The sequence below is a fragment of the Onychostoma macrolepis genome, chromosome 10 (assembly GCF_012432095.1).
Source record: "Onychostoma macrolepis isolate SWU-2019 chromosome 10, ASM1243209v1, whole genome shotgun sequence".
Taxonomy (NCBI): Eukaryota; Metazoa; Chordata; class Actinopteri; order Cypriniformes; family Cyprinidae; genus Onychostoma; species Onychostoma macrolepis.
Genome location: NC_081164.1, coordinates 15,876,635 through 15,894,400, shown reverse-complemented (window position 1 = coordinate 15,894,400; position 17,766 = coordinate 15,876,635). Strand labels below are relative to the sequence as shown.

The following is a 17,766-nucleotide window of genomic DNA, read 5'->3' as shown; positions in this document are numbered from 1 at the left end:
AAAAGCACTGCCCTGCCTCACAAATCTGCATCTTGGTTTTGGCCTCATTATTTCACTTGTGAAAGGCTTATTCATTTTGTTTGTCCTAATGAGTATGATTAGTGTGCTTTGTGTTTGGGACACTGATATTCACTTGAGATGTAAAAGGGTTTCTGAGAACCTCTGATTTGATTAATAATAATAATAATAATATTCACTTGCAGACAGTCAAAACCCTGCCTGTTGCATTGGGAATGGGTTTGCATCATTTAGCTTCTGAGAGTACAGCAGAAAGAACTTTTAAAAAAGACATCTGTCGATAATTAAAATTGCAGTGTGGGTTAATGATATATTGATTGTCACAACCCAAATGGCTCCTACTTTACTCTCTAATGTCATGTGTTTAAAAGCATCATTCTCTCTATCTGTCTAAATCCATTATTGTTTTTTATTCAGCTCTTTCGAAAGATTTTTAAGGCTGCATTTTAATTTGGGGTATATTTCATGTGCAAAGCAATGCATGTTATCTTTTAATCATACTTGGATGACATAGGTGATCAAAAGTATGGAAATAGTAAAGTTTGTCACCAGTGTTCATAGTGTGAAGTGACGATGCTGTTTTTAACAGTCATGCAAAATCCCATGATGCAGATCTGCTTCAGTTCAGCCAGAAATAGTCTGTAAAAATCTGTAAAATCATGATTTCTGTCTTCCCCTCTTTGATGTTGTAAAGAATGTCTCACTACAAAGAGATAAGTCTTATCAATGGACGTGCACAGGGCATGTTTGAACAAAAAGGTTTATTTGCACTTAAAAGAGAATTTGTTTATGGCAAGGAAACCAAAATACTCAACTGGAATTAATCTACTTATTCAAATTAGCTAATGGAAGAAACCAAACATCAGTGAATAAGAAAAGCTATTAAACGCTGTAAATGTTTAGTTTGAGCAATGAAAAAAATCACTGAGTTGAATTAATGAGACAATGAACATCCATAATAGAACAAACAATAAGAAGTGCTAATACAATACCACACGATACAAGTTTCCTTTTAACTGATGCTTCAGAATTTCTGTACAAGTTTTCAGTGTTATTTTAGAGATTCTGTGTAAAACACCACCTCCGTAACAAGGTGGGTGGTTACATGTCGGATTCATTTGCACCTTGTCAGTGCACTTGGTGTTACCCCAAGAAGATACGTATTGTTTTGAATTATGAGAAAGCAAGAGAACACTTTATTGATCGCAAAAAGGAAATTCAGTTATTTCAGCAGCTATACTTCTTTCTAAACATATCCATCTGAGAGAGTTGCACACCTTAATAGCAGCAGGGAAGAAGGGACTTAGTGGAGCCCCATGATATGGATGCTTTTCATGATTTCCAAAAGCCTGGACAGCATTGCCTTCGACCACCACCTGCAGGAGAATGAGGTTTGGTCTTGGACTGAGGTACCTTTCTTGATTAAGTTAGAGCCTTGTGGGACCTCCTGCCTAAGTACTGCAAACCCTTCTTATACAAGGAGTTTGTTTTTGCTACCCACTCTCGTTTATTGACCAGGGGAACCCCATGTAGGCCTATTCCACCCCCAATGTATTTGTGATTTATGGTGAAAGGGGTGAATGGAGTTCTTTTCCTCCCAAAGTCTCTTTACCATTCCTTAGTCTAAGTCTTAGAAGAAGATTTTGAATAGAGGCAATGGATTCCCATGGAGCTATTCACACCAAAATATGAACTATCGCCCGCTGACAAAGTGAAGTTTTTTTAATTTATTTTTTCCCTTTGGTAGTGTGTTCATTTTTTTCCCTTGTCCAGCATTGAAATGCATCAGCCATTAGGATGTCCAGAGCTACTGTGGATACATATATCAGAGCATAATTTGTAACTGACGTGTTCTAATAATTAGATAATTGAAGAAAATGACAGTTAAAGCATATTCTAAAAAAGCTAACACAACATAACATACAACATAACAGCTAAAAGTGGCTCTTTTGCAGAGTAGTTGAAAATAAACATAAGGTCATTAAACATTGCATTAAAGCCATTTTCATCTACATGATGCACAACCAGAGCCAGAACATTTCAGCCTTTTTTTTTTTTTTCATTTTATAAAACTCTTCATCTGCTCCTCATAGTCCAGTACCTACTGGCCTACATTGCTTTGATCCCAATATACATTTATGCATTTATTATAAAGAGTCTTTCTACAGAATAAAAGAAAAGATGACCCAACCTGAATTATTTTGCCAAAATGCATCATGAAATATAATTGCAGCAGGCATTAGAGCTAATATTTGCATCATGATACAGAAGACAATTTACAAGATTAATACTATGCTTTTACTCAGAACTCACTTTAAACCACCACTGAGTGTTTGTAATACAACCTGAATTCCGTAAATGTTGGGACGTTTTTTAAATTTGAATAAAATGAAAATTAAAAGAATTTCAAATAAAATTAGAATATTTTATTCTCAATAGAACATAGATAACATAACAAATGTTTAAACTGAGAAATGTTTACAATTTTATGCACAAAATGAGCTCATTTCAAATTTGATGCATGCTACAGGTCTCAAAAAAGTTGGCACAGGGGCAACAAAGGGCTAAAAAAGCAAGACATGTTAAAAAGATTCAGCTGGGAGAACATCTAGCAACTAATTAAGTTAATTGACATCAGGTCTGTAACATGATTAGCTATAAAAGGGATGTCTTAGAGAGGCAGAGTCTGGAGTGTGGAATACTTTAAAAACAATGTTCCTCAACGTCAAATTGCAAAGGCTTTGCAAATCTCATCATCTACAGTGCATAACATCATCAAAAGATTCAGAGAAACTGGAGAAATCTCTGTGTGTAAGGGACAAGGCCGAGGACCTTTGTTATATGCCCGTGGTCTTCGACCCTCAGATGACACTGCATCACTCATCGGCATGATTCCGTCATTAACATTACTAAATGGGCCCAGGAATACTTCCAGAAACCACTGTCGGTAAACACAATCCACGTGCCATCTGCAGATGCAAACTAAAGCTCTATCATGCAAAAGGGAAGCCATATGTCATTCATTCATTCATTCATTCATTCATGCATTCATATAAAGGTTTTAGAGCAACATATGCTCCCCTCCAGATGACATCTATTTCAGGGAAAGCCTTGTGTATTTCAGCTGGACAATGCAAAATTATAACAGGGCTTCATAGTGGAAGAGTCCGGGTGCTGAATTGGCCTGCCTGCAGTCCAGATCTTTCATGTATAGAGAACATTTGGCGCATCATTAAACGAAAAATACATCAAAGATGACCACAAACTCTTCAGCAGCTGGAAACCTATATCAGGCAAGAATGGGACCAAATTCCAACACCAACACTTCAGAAACTCATAACCTCGATGCCCAGACATCTTCAAACTGTTTTGAAAAGAAGAGGAGATGCTACACCATGGTAAACATGCCCCTGTCCAAACTATTTTGAGACCTGTAGAAGGCATCAAATTTGAAATGAGCTCATTTTGTGCATAAAATTGTACAATTTCTCAGTTTAAACATTTGTTATGTTATCTGTGTTCTGTTATGAATAAAATATTGGCTCATGTGATTTGAAATTCTTTTAGTTTTCATTTTATTCAGAAAGGCTAAAAATAGTTAAAAGTTCAAAGGTAACAAGAGAAGTAGAACGTGTGTTTCAAAATTCTGTTTCTCCTTTTACCCTCAAACAGATGTCTCTTCAAAAATAAATACAAAACTAGGCCACGTGGTAATTCAGGTGTAGGAAATTATAGTGTGTAGGATAAATTCAACAAAATAAGCCATACATAAAGACTTGGAAGACCAAGCGTGAAAGTCTTAAATCATCTTGTTTGTTTGTTGTAAATTACTCTAGGCTTGCCTCAAATGGACATTTTATTGTACAACAGGCCTTGCGTTTTATTAATAGCCCCAGATGGAACCATGTACAGTCCTCAGGCGAAGACAACAGGGAAGCCTGATTTTCATCTTCCTCTTGGTAGAGCTTTAAAATAAATTTGAGACAGCAGCGATTCAAGAGAGAGAGAAAAAGATACTCTTGATCTCCAAATGAGTAAATTGACATGCTGCTTTCACTCTGGGCACGTTAAAATATTTAAACTCTTTCAAAACGCCATTCAAGTTTTCATTTGATGAGTACACAGATGGAGGATGCACACTTTAGCCCCATCATGCCGATCTAACGTGCATTGCAGCTTTGTTGATATAGTGGAGCCTCTGTGTTTGGCCCATACATCTTTCTTATTAATTTGGGAAGCATATTTAATAATTGAATTCTTTTTATCTTCTGTTTGTGCATTTCCTTGCAAACTTTCGTTTGGATAGGTCAGTGAAATCTGATGGCTACACAGTTGAATTTTTTATATCTTGGTTTCTGGTTTTTAGTTTCCAACCTATGAAATCTGTAGTCTCTTAAGACTTGGGTGCACTTTAGTGCAATTCAAATTGTGTGGAGTGGTTGCTCTACCAATGTAAATGTCTTGGTAGGGCTTCGAAGGTCAAAGACTGTTATTCCTCAGCTTTTGTCTTGAGTGCAGAGTAAAAATCAGCTGATGCATACATCGTTCTCAAGGCAAAGATTCAGTTTTTTTTCCAAACAAATATGTCTCATTATATGACACTTCAAAAAATAACCTTTGAACTGTATTCCATAGTCCACATTCCACAATTCAGTCAACAACTTGCATTTAATTTAATTTTTTCATTTACACTGAACAAAATTATAAACACAACACTTTTGTTTTTGCCCCCATTTTTGATGAGCTGAACTCAAAGATCTAAGACTTTTTCTATGTACACAAATGGCCTATTTCTCTCAAATATTGTTCGCAAATCTGTCTAAATCTGTGTTAGTGAGCACTTCTCCTTTGCCAAGATAATCCATCCATCTCACAGGTGTGGCATATCAAGATGCTGATTAGACAGCATGATTATTGCACAGGTGTGCCTTAGGCTGGCTACAATAAAAGGCCAATTTTAAAAATGTTGATTAACCTTTTCAGTGGTGAGTTTAAAATATTCCAGCGGTCCCCCCAGAGTGAGTTTTTTTTAGGCGACCGTTATTTTAGAACGTTTCCCCTTAATGTTTCCATGGCGACGCGTCATGATTGTCACGTGACACACCGCGGCCACAATAACACTGTATGACAGATGGATCGCTTTTATTTCGTTTTTTCCTTTTTTATTCAAAATATTCATAAACCTGCTTACCATATAATCAACTATCTGATATTCCGATTCACAAATATGTGCAAATGAGTGTGTTTTATCGTTTAAAAACAGTTCTAAATGATCTTGATCGTGATCTGTAATGTGAGATGGGCGCCGCCATGTTTGTTCGCGCGGCAGTTCAGAGAGTCCTGTCAGTCGGATTTACATCACGTAAATTCATCAATTTCTCATGAAATACATGCAAGTAAGTGGCGGGTGAGATGGGGAGAATAGAGTGAACTTTATAGTTACTTACACTATGTGTATTTGGTATTAATAAAACACGTCTGAAAATTATATTTGAATGGATTGTTATTGCTGCTTCCATAAACATCTGAGTGTATTTTACGAACTCTAAATGTATTGTTTTACTAGTACTTATGTGTATTTAAATGTCTAAAGCATAAAATAAACATTATGTGGTTAAAAACACTGCATAGATGCGATTATATGACAAGTGCAGCTGCATCTCAGCATCAGTCAACGCGCGAAAACGCAGTTTGAATTTGGCAGTTATGCGACGTCACCGAACGTTCTAAATCCCATATGTGGGACCGTACTCCCAGCGGCACGGAAATGAAAATCCCATATGTGGGACCGTACCACTCAAAAGGTTAATAGTCATATTTCTTAAAGATATCCTTCATTAGTTTTTTTCTTGCAGGTCTTTTTATTTTTAATTTTAGTTATTTTAATTTTATTTTATTTTGTATTTGTATTTTGACAATTTACAAGATTAATACTATGATTTTACTCAGAACTCACTTTAAACCACCACTGAGTGTTAGTAATACAACCCAAATTCCGTAAATGTTGGGACGTTTTTTAAATTTGAATAAAATGAAAACTAAAAGAATTTCAAATCAAATGAGCCAATATTTTATTCTCAATAGAACATAGATAACATAACACATTTTTACAATTTTATGCACAAAATGAGCTCATTTCAAATTTGATGCCTGCTACAGGTCTCAAAATAGTTTTTGTTATTGTACCGGTTCCTCGCTATGTTTAATAATACAAGAGCAGGATTCCATTCTACTTATGCGAGCATAGTGTTGCAGTGCCGGGTTCAGAACTTTTCATTTCAGGCCATGCACAGTGGAGGCCATCCCTGTGGATGCTGGTAAGATCCCGCTGATCATGAGCAGTTCCCATGTATCACAGTGTGCTGAAGCTTTTGGTCTGTAATGGAATCTGCAGTGGCGAGCAGGAAGGGGAGAAGGAATGAAAGCCCAGGCAGCTCTTTGGACTTGAATGAGCTTATTCATCTCTTCCTTTCCCACAGAATGCATTAGTAAGAATCAGAAATGTTGGCTCTGAATTTTCAATACATGAAAATAAAGTGTGTGGCTGGGGAACATCCTTCAGATATCTCTGGAATACAGTCAGCTGCTCTTTAGGCACCTGCATGATTAAAAAATGTGTAGGATTTAGGATTTTTGGTGAAACACTTTAAATGAAATGTAAAATTTTGAAGCACAAAGACTGAAATAGTATTTTATTGTAAAACATAGTCCAATAATCTTTTTTTACAACTGTGAAAATGATTTATTAATTTATTTAATGAACTTTATTTCATTGTGAGGAACTTTTTAAAACCGATTTTCTGATATGTGGCCATTTTGAGATTATTTACATGAAAGTGTTTTCAATTATTATTATTATTTTTTTATTAAAATACATTTACCAAACACTTTAACCAAAGTGAGGAATAGAGTAATATACACCATTTTTAACAGAGCCAACAATATGCATAGCATACAACACCTTGTTTTCATACAACAACATTTATTTTCTGATACTTAATAATAATACTTAAGAGGAAAATTGCATAGATTTGTCTATGATACTACTTGATGATAGGCGGTGTACTGAACCCAGTGTACTTCATATCTTTATGTTTAAATCATACCTGTTAACCCTTCCGTTTTTCCCCGGATTCTCGCGTATTTTACCATTCTGTCCCGCTATCATCCCTTTAAATATTTTTACATTTAAACCCATATTTCTCCCGTATTTTTATCTTTCTATTAAAAAAAATAAATAAATTCCCACTGGGCGTATTTTATGTTTGCTACATTCGCCTCTGGTAAAACTCCCGTAATTTGTATGGCCCAAACCTCATTATATGAATAATCACGTCAACAAATTCAAAAGGTTGCCCAGTTGCCAGATCTTGTATGAAATGCATTCTTCTCACACAATCGACACATACAAATTTCAGCCTATTTGTCCCCTCAACTTGGCAACGTACAACAGTGATGAGTACCGCAGGAAGGAAAGGGTCACTGGTAAAAATGGGACGGGAGGAGGAGACTCAGGTGGAAAAAAAACAAATATACATGCAAATTGAGATATAGCTTTCACTTCAAAAGGCTATGGTTTGGTTTAATTGATTAAATATGAGCGCTGCAAGTTTCAAAATCAGGTGCTGCACTGTTTTGTTTACTGTGGTTACTGGGGAAATGGCTATATTCCTGGCGAAAAGCGAATGAATGAAGAGAGAATTAATTTTTCAATAAGCCCTTCTGCTTTTTCTTGTAGTACAAAGCCAAAAACGGCCCTTATTTTTACACAGTTGTAAATGTGAACCAGTGGATAGACAAGAAGTTAATGAATTATAAAACTCAAAAGATAAAGCCTACACTAAGATATATTTATCTTACTAAATTAATATAATTGTTTGATAATAATTGTTTAAATTAATATAATAATAATATAATAATTGATACTTTTGCCCCGCCCCAAGCCCAAGCCCCCTAAACCTCACCCCCCGTCTCCCGTATTTTGTAATCCAATTGTTGACAGGTATGGTTTAAATTCCGTCCTTGGCAGACTGTCAGTCCAATAACATGCAAGGACACCGACATATTTAGTGCTCAAACTCATGGACTACTGAATAGATCCAGCCAGACTTTAACACATGTACAAAAGATGTAGTAATAAGCACGGATCCTTACAAAAATATGGCCCTGATGTGATAAATAGACATTTCTGCTAAACAGAAAGTTCTGAACATCTTTAACCCTTGAAAACCAATTATAGCAAAATCACAGCTCTTATTTTAAAGCAATTAAATAATACCTCATTATTATTATCATAGTACTGTCACGAATCTGGTCTGTAAACTTCCATTCACTCACCACCAGAGGTCACTCACTCACCACAGTATTCGTTGCACTGATCACATTACTGTTGCACTTCATCTACTACATTTCCCATCATCCATTGCACAGATCACACAGCTGTCACAGATTACACATTGCACTGATTACACAGCTGAAACCCATTGGACACTCTTTATAAGCCTTGGACTTTCTCTGCCACACTGCTGAGTATTGTATGCGTTTATCGCTCCCCAGCCGCAGCAACTCTACAGAGCCCTTGTTAGTATCCTAGTCTTGCATTGCCTGTTTTCTTGTGTTCGTTTTCTAGCCCGTGTTTCCTGGATTAAACCTTTCCGTGCCATTCCGTGTTTCTGTTCAGTTCCTGTATTGTCCTGTGTTTTTCACTCCCCTAGTGTCAGCTGCTTTACGGAACGTTGGTTATTTTCTAGTCTGTGTTTCCCTGTATTTACCCCTGTTTCACTGTTCGGACTCTATTTATTCCCTTGCCTGGATTATAGCCTGTATTCCCTGGATTATCTCTCTGCCTTGCCCCTTGGATACTGTTCGCCTATCGTCGACCTTCGCTTGCCCTAGAATTACTCTTTGTCTTGTCCCTGCCATACCTGTTTGCCATTGCTCGACCCTGCCTGTATTTATGACCATGCCTGTAAATAAAAGCTTGCACTTGGATCCGCACGTCTCACGTCTCGTCAGCCCCGTTACAAGTACACTCTGGACTGCATTCCAGAAAGAGTTCTAGAAGAAAAAAAAAAAACTAAAAGTTTAGTAATTGAAAATGGATGACTCAATATTGCTTCATAAATTTTACTCAAAATTTTGCCAAAAAAAAAAAAAAGGAAATTGGCCTTATTGATCATTGAATTTTTTTGTACATTCAGATAGTTGGGCCTGTTCAAAAAATCTTTTTTTGTCATAAAAATAAAATGATTTTTGGCATAGCCTTATGAAGCTTTAAATAAAGTCTGAAAGGACTGAAATTGAACTCTTTAGGCCACAGCAACTATGCCACAGTCTTCTTTAGGCATCACTTCCAATAAATAAATAAATTAATTAATTAATAAATACATAAATAAATACATGCATACATACATAAATAAAACTAGGCCATGTGCTAAGTCAGGTAAAATAAATGATTATAGATGAGTTTAAGACAATTAGTCATATGCCTTACTGAAAAATAAATAAACTAAAATGTATTTGAAATACATTTATTTCATGCTAAGTATACTACAAATACATTTACATATTTATGTACTTACCATGCAATTGTACCTGTGGTATACTAATCTATACCTAAAGTCTGCTTAATTGGAAAAGCTAATTTTGTGCTAAATGCACTTTAATTGTGCGAAAGTAGTGCTGAAGTCCAACTAAAGATATACTGAAGTATATTTGATTGTGCTAAAGTGGAACTATTGCAAGTATACTTTAGGTACACTTTAAATATCTTGCATTTTAGACTGATACTATTCAAAGATACAAGTGAGGTTTCCATCCATAAAACGTCAATCCGTAAAACCTTTTTGTGAATTAAGAGATTTTACATTTCCATCACTCGTTTCTGATGCCAAAATTCAAAATGTGCATTAAAACAGGGTGATGGAAATATAGCTACAGTCCTCATTAATAGTGATATTCAAACACATTTTAGGCTTAATATTAAGAAATGTGCATTGTGCACTAGTAGTGCTCCAAATTAAATTGAATTATAATTTTTATATCAGTACGTCTAGAGCGATATGCCAGTAAATATGTTAATAGATTTGAACTATACTTGTTACAAAATAAATGTATTTTAAATATATTACTTTTTTACTAGAGTGTACTGTAGAAATATTTCCAGATTACATTTCAGCCTCCGGTCACACTTTATATTAGGTGGCTTTAACTACTATGTACTTGCATCAAAAAATAAGTACAATGTACTTATTGTGGTCATATTGTATTGCAAAACACTTTTGCTGCTATTGAGGTGGGATACGGGTAAGGTTAGGGACAGGTTTGGTGGTATGGGTAGGTTTAAGGGTGGGTTAAGATGTGAGGGATGGGTCAACAGTGTAATTATAAATGTAATTACAGATAGAATTACATATAAGTATTTTTTAAAATATAAGTACAAGGTAAAAACATGTATGTGCACAATAAGTGCATTGTACCGAATTATTAATTTAAAGGTAAGTACACAGTAGTTAAGGCCACCTAATATAAAGTGAGACCCAGCCTCATAGCTTGTGGGGGACCTTTTTTCATTTTTTTATCTTAAATAACCAACATTGCAATTTTGCAAAACTTTCTTGAAAATATGCTTGAAAATCATGATTTTTATACTCAGTTTTTTTTTTTTTTTTGACATCATATGAACCTGATACAGCACATGCCCATTGATTGTCATGACCTCATCTGCATAAAATGTCCATTAAGTAATTAATACCTCGAGATGTCAAAGAGGGCGTCATTATGAATGTTAGGAAAAGTATGATTCACATTCGTTATACAACCTGAATTTTGGAAATGTTGGGACATTTTTTAAATTTGAATACAATGAAAACTAAAACACTTTCAAATCACAAGAGCCAATTTTTATTCACAATAGAACATAGAGAACATAAAACATGCTTAAATGGAGGAATTTTACACTTATCCATTAAATGAGCTCATTTCAAATTTGATGCCTGCTACAGGTCTAAAAAAAGTTGGCACGGGGGCAACAAAGGGCTGAAAAAGCAAGACATTTTGAAAAGATTCAGCTGGGAGAACATCTAGCAACTAATTAAGTTAATTGACATCAGGTCTGTAACATGATTAGCTATAAAAGGGATGTCTTAGAGAGGCAGAGTCTGGAGTGTGGAATACTTTAAAAACAATGTTCCTCAACATCAAATTGCAAAGGCTTTGCAAGTCTCATCATCTACAGTGCATAACATCATCAAAAGATTCAGAGAAACTGGAGAAATCTCTGTGTGTAAGGGACAAGGTCGAAGACCTTTGTTATATGCCCGTGGTCTTCAACCCTCAGTTGACACTGCATCACTCATCGGCATGATTCTGTCATTAACATTACTAAATGGGCCCAGGAATACTTCCAGATACCACTGTCGGTAAACACAATCCACCGTGCCATCTGCAAAAAGGAAGCCATATGTGAACATGGTCCAGAAGCGCCATTGTTTCCTGTGGGCCAAGGCTCATTTAAAATGGACTGTTTCAAAGTGGAAAAGTGTTCTATGGTCAGACGAGTCCAAATTTGACATTCTTGTTGGAAATCATGGACGCTATGTTCTCCGGGCTAAAGAGGAGGGAGACCTTCCAGCGTGTTATAAGCATTCAGGTCAAAAGCCAGCATCTCTGATGGTATGGAGGTACATAAGTGCATACAGTATGGGCAGCTTGCATGTTTTGGAAATCACTATGAATGCTGAAAGGTATAGAGCAACATATGCTCCCCTCCAGATGATGTCTATTTCAGGAAAAGCCTTGTGTATTTCAGCTGGACAATGCAAAATTATAACAGGGCTTCATAGTGGAAGAGTCCGGGTGCTGAATTGGCCTGCCTGCAGTCCAGATCTTTCACGTATAGAGAACATTTGGCGCATCATTAAACGAAAAATACGTCAAAGATGAACTCTTCAGCAGCTGGAAACCTATATCAGGCAAGGATGGGACCAAATTCCAACACCAACACTCCAGAAACTCATAACCTCGATGCCCAGACATCTTCAAACTGTTTTGAAAAGAAGAGGAGATGCTACACCATGGTAAACATGCCCCTGTCCCAACTATTTTGAGACCTGTAGAAGGCATCAAATTTGAAATGAGCTCATTTTGTGGATAAAATTGTAAAATTTCTCAGTTTAAACATTTATGTTATCTGTGTTCTACTGTGAATAAAATATTGGCTCATGTGATTTGAAATTCTTTTAGTTTTCATTTTATTCAAATTTAAAAAAACGTCCCAACATTTCCGGAATTCGGGTTGTATTTATAACTGTTCTTTTAAGACCAGTTTCCCTTCACACCTTCCCAAATTACCCATTAATGTATTAATCAATCGTCTGTGGAGATTAATAGTAGACTGGATTTTTAAGGCAGTAAAAACAATTGAAGAAAGGCTAAACATAGTTAAAAGTTCAAAGATAACAAGAGAAGTAGAACGTGTGTTTCAAAATTCTGTTTCTCCTTTTACCCTCAAACAGATGTCTCTTCAAAAATAAATACAAAACTAAGCCACGTGGTAATTCAGGTGTAGGAAATTATAGTGTGTAGGATAAATTCAACAAATTAAGCCAAACATAAAGACTTGGAAGACCAAACGTGAAAGTCTTAAATCATCTTGTTTGTTTGTTGTAAATGACTCTAGGCTTGCCTCAAATGGACATTTTATTGTACAAAAGGTCTTGCGTTTTATTAATAGCCCCAGCTGGAACCATGTACAGTCCTCAGGCGAAGACAACAGGGAAGCCTGATTTTCATCTTCCTCTTGGTAGAGCTTTAAAATAAATTTGAGACAGCAGCGATTCAAGAGAGAGAGAAAAATATACTCTTGATCTCCAAATGAGTAAATTGACATGCTGCTTTCACTCTGGGCACGTTAAAATATTTAAACTCTTTCAAAATGCCATTCAAGTTTTCATTTGATGAGTACACAGATGGAGGATGCACACTTTAGCCCCATCATGCCGATCTAACGTGCATTGCAGTTTTGTTGATATAGTGGAGCCTCTGTGTTTGGCCCATACATCTTTCTTATTAATTTGGGAAGCATATTTAATAATTTAATTATTTTTATCTTCTGTTTGTGCATTTCCTTGCAAACTTTCGTTTGGATAGGTCAGTGAAATCTGATGGCTACACAGTTGAATTTTTGATATCTTGGTTTCTGGTTTTATAGTTTCCAACCTATGAAATCTGTAGTCTCTTAAGACTTGGGTGTACTTTAGTGCAATTGAAATATTAAAATCAAATATTGTTCACAAATCTTTCTAAATCTGTGTTAATGAGCACTTCTCCTTTGCCAAGATAATCCATCCATCTCACCGGTGTGGCATATCAAGATGCTGATTAGACAGCATGATTATTGCACAGGTGTGCCTTAGGCTGGCCACAATAAAAGGCCAATTTAAAAATGTTGATTATTAGTCATATTTCTTAAAGATATCCTTCATTAGTTTTTTTCTTGCAGGTCTTTTTATTTGTTTTTAATTTAATTTTTAATTTTAATTATTTTAATTACATTTTGTATTTGTATTTTGAATTTGATTGTTTATTTGTTTTATTTTATTTGTACATTGAAGTCCGAGAAAACGTTGATTCTGGAAAGATAATGAAATGTTATTTAATGATGTACAATATCACAAAAAAAATGTAAAGCATGAATTTATAGCTTCATAGCTTTATTTTTTAGTTACTAATTGCATATAGTTTAACAAAAAGAATAAACTGGGTTTTATGAAATGTATACTTGGTTCTTTAGTTGAAAAAAATAATAATAATTCTAAGTCATACTACATAGAGCTACATTCCATCACATTTTTTTCACAAATCTTTGAATTATTGAAAGCTGATAAGCAGTGAAAAGATGGTTGAAGAGATGCTTTTTTTATTGCCTGTGGGCGCACAAATGCATGTTTCACATATGGAGGTTGCAGTCCAGCAAAATGAAACAATCCACATTCTCTCTCTCTACCTCTTTTTCATATTGTGCCACAAGGGACAGAAGTACTTTTATGAAATAGGGTTTTTTCAGCTCTTCTCACACTGAATATGATTCAGTTGAAATGACTAATGGGAAATAATCCACACTCTCTCTGTGGCCATATGACATTCCTCTTTTAGGGTTCATTACTATATACTGTATATGTGTATTTGTGAGATTCGTTCAACTGTATTGTAGGGCTGTGCAATTAATGGCAATGATATCGCACTCGCGATCTATTATGCTTGTCTTTCAGTGAAGCACGGTTCTGTGATCAGTAGTAAATCTCTATCTGAAGGCCAGAGTGCGCTCTCACACGGAAACTCCAAATACGCTCCGCAGAAGAAACCCAGGAAATGCCTATAGCGGTTGCTGAATAAACAGAAGATATAACTGCTTTCATTGATTCAGCGTGACTAAGAAACACACGACTATGACATTATATGGTTTATCGGAGTTCTTCTTTTTATAATTTTCCTTATAATAAAGTATATAATAATGCAATGCTAATCGACATAGCCTTTATCTCTGCTTAGAATACCATGAAATATGTTGCGTGCCTTATTCTGTGTAAGAAGCCAAATCATCTCACAGAAGGATTTATTTCAAACACTCGACTGACATAATGAAGTGAGTTTGGAGTAAAAACATTAAATGTGGTATTTTCACGTGCTTTCAGATGGAGCAGCATTTACAACACAGAGCCGTAGTTCACCGAGAAGCTAAGCAAACAACTTTCATTATTGAAGAACGATTTCATAATAGCGTGATTAAATCGTCTGCGATAATGAACGTGATATTGCGTAGCTTGTCAGTGAACTACAGCTCTGTGTAGTAAATGCTGCTCCATCTGAAAGTAGATGATGGAGATTTACTACTAATCACAGAACCGGCTTTACTGACAAGATGCGCATGACAATCGCTTTCGATTAAATTGCACAGCCCTACTGTATTGTACTTTAATTAGATTTTTTAGTGGTTTTCAATGTTTGTCTAAATCAGGGGTCACCAAGTTCGGACCTGGAGGGCCAGTGTCCTGCAGAGTTTAGCTCCAACCCTAATCAAACACACCTGAAGCAGCTAATCATGGTCTTAGGTATACTTGAAACTTCCAGGCAGGTGTGTTGAGGCAAGTTGGAGCTAAACTCTGCAGGACACCGGCCCTTCAGGATCAACTTTGGAAAAGCCACATAATGTACTCAGAGACAGCCTTTTATTCTCTTTCACACATGCAGCAAATATTGCTTTTGATTAGGTCTCCAATCAATCTAGTCAAGGTTGTTTTCTCAGAAAGTATTTTCAGATATGTGCTTTAAAATAGAAAGGAGCTGAAGAAAGGCATTTATTTTCATGTATTGAAAAATTATTGGATTGCTTTGAGACACAATGTAAAACTGTCCACAATACTTTAACACACTAGGACAGGGGTCACCAAACTTGATCCTGGAAGACCTGTGTCCTGCAGAGTTTAGTTCCAACTTGCTTCAACACACCTCCCTGGACGTTTCAAGTATACCTAGTAAGACATTGATTAGCTGCTTCATGTGTGTTTGATTCGGGTTGGAGCTAAACTCTGCAGGACACCGGCCCTCCAGGACCGTGTCTGGTGACCCCTGCACTAGGATGTTATGGCAAGATGTGTAGAAAATCACACTAGTCCGTATGTTATTTTGAAAGCAGGGTAATTACGCTTTTGAAAATCCCATACAGTATCACCGTAAAATAAGATCCATTGTGTAACTGACCAAAAAAAAAAAATAGCATTTGATGAAAACCATGACACATACTGTGACCTATTAGCATCACTATTGTTAGTGGAAGAAAATGTGTCCAGTTGTTATCACAATAACCCTCTCTACTGAATTTCAATATTGCATTTTTCAATATTAGGACAGAAAAATTAGCGACATCCGTCTTGTGGCGAATAATGTGTCCAGGCGCTCAGATGTGGCTCAGCAGTAATGAGCTCAATAATGCAAAAATAAATAAACACAGCCCTGGGGTTCAAACAGACCGCCGCTGACCGTGGATCAGAGAGATTTGATGGTGGAAATGCCCCGTGTAATGTGATTTGTCATAGATAGTGAATAAGTCCAAGGGCACCAGAGCAGAACGAGCACTGAACTTCCTCTTCCTTCTATAAGACACTCTAGGGCTGTGAGTGATCTACTGAACATTCAGGATATATTCACAGTCATTTTTGTTGGTCATACATTAAGCGACACTGTTTTGATTTGACCATTCAATTTGCTAAGCAGAGATTCATTTGATAAGTGTCATGATCCTTCCTGATTTCAACTTCAGCGTCCAAAATGCTGTTAGAGTTGATAAGTTTGATTCATTTCTAAGAATCATTTCAAATTAATCAATTCAAAACTTTGATTTAATAATTAAGCTCTTAAATACCTAAGGAGAGTTTAATTAGATTAGTTTTATGATTCTTAAACTTCATGGGCAAAAAATTCCAGTTAAGAGTTGGGGAGTTCGATTCATTTCTATGAATCATTTCAAATCATTCAATCCAAAACTCTGATTCTGCAATTCAGCTCTCAAATTCCTGAGAGTTTCATTACATTGGTTTTATGATTTATTTTTTTTTCTGATTTAAACTTCAGTAGCCAAAATGCAGTTTAGAGTTGGTGATTTCTGTTCATTTTAGTGAATCAATTCAAAATGTTGATTCAATAATTAATTTGATAATTCAGAAATTCTCATGCAAGTCCACATTTGTTTTGGTGGTGTTAACTAAACTAAACTAAAACTAAATAAATAAAAAGCTAATTCAAAATATCAATAAATACTAATATTATATAAATAATCCTAAAATAGTACTGGCCCCTTTGTGGCAGTTATGTTACATTGAAATGTTTTACTACTAATAGATGTAGGTAAATATTGCTGTTTATAACTATGTATTTTATTGTTTTATTGGACCATATAAATGTATACATTTATTAAAACAGTGCCTTAGTTGTTTGTTTATTAACTACATTTTTAATGTGTTTTACTTCTTGCATTAAACATTTTGAATGTAACTGGCTCAACTTGATTCAAATGATACTTATTCACCTTTTTAGGTTTAAGAAAGCATTAAAATATCATTAAAAACATCAAGTTCTTTTTAGTTATTTTGAAAACTCATATACATGAAAACGTACACATCTATTTGAAAAACCCCAAAAATCAACCCAGGCATTTCGAAAGAGCCTCAGTTCAAAGGCGTCAGTTCAACAAGAGCAAAACTCACTGTAAGAGTGGAGCACTTTTCAAAAGGCAACCTTTTCTCCTCAGTCCGAAACTTCTCTCATTTGCTCACTCTTTCATATTTGCGATATGCAAAAAGGAAAGCAGGAGACCCTGTGCACAGCAGCTGACCTCCCGTTGTTTGTCAGACACAGTGGGGTAATTGGAGCCTTGGGCCGGAAACTAGTAGAGAAACAGCGTTGTTTTACTGACAGGTTTAGCCTGACATATGTCTCACTTAGCGATTCATACTCCCGACACAATACAAGCTAATTACTACATATTTCTGCTCCTAATTAAACCTCACTAATATGATCTAATTACCACTCTGCCCACAAGGAAGTGAGGTTAATTTTACTTTCCTAAATAAAGACTAAACGCAGTATAGGTAATCACCTTGGCCTACAAAGTGGAAGTCTAAGTGATCATCCATTTATTTAACTTGGCTTTAAACCGCGTGTGTTGTGATAATTGGAGGTGCCGAGGGTTCA

General features: G+C 35.8%; 1 protein-coding gene and 1 long non-coding RNA gene across 4 annotated transcripts in view; one reads left to right on the top strand and one right to left on the bottom strand.

Annotated features, from left to right (window-relative positions):
- Positions 1-17,766, bottom strand: part of LOC131547977 (uncharacterized) — a 200,075-nt gene that overhangs the window by 92,235 nt on the left and 90,074 nt on the right. The window lies entirely within an intron of this gene.
- The window catches only part of lrrtm4l1 (leucine rich repeat transmembrane neuronal 4 like 1), a 38,411-nt gene that overhangs the window by 13,807 nt on the left and 6,838 nt on the right, over positions 1-17,766 (top strand). The window lies entirely within an intron of this gene.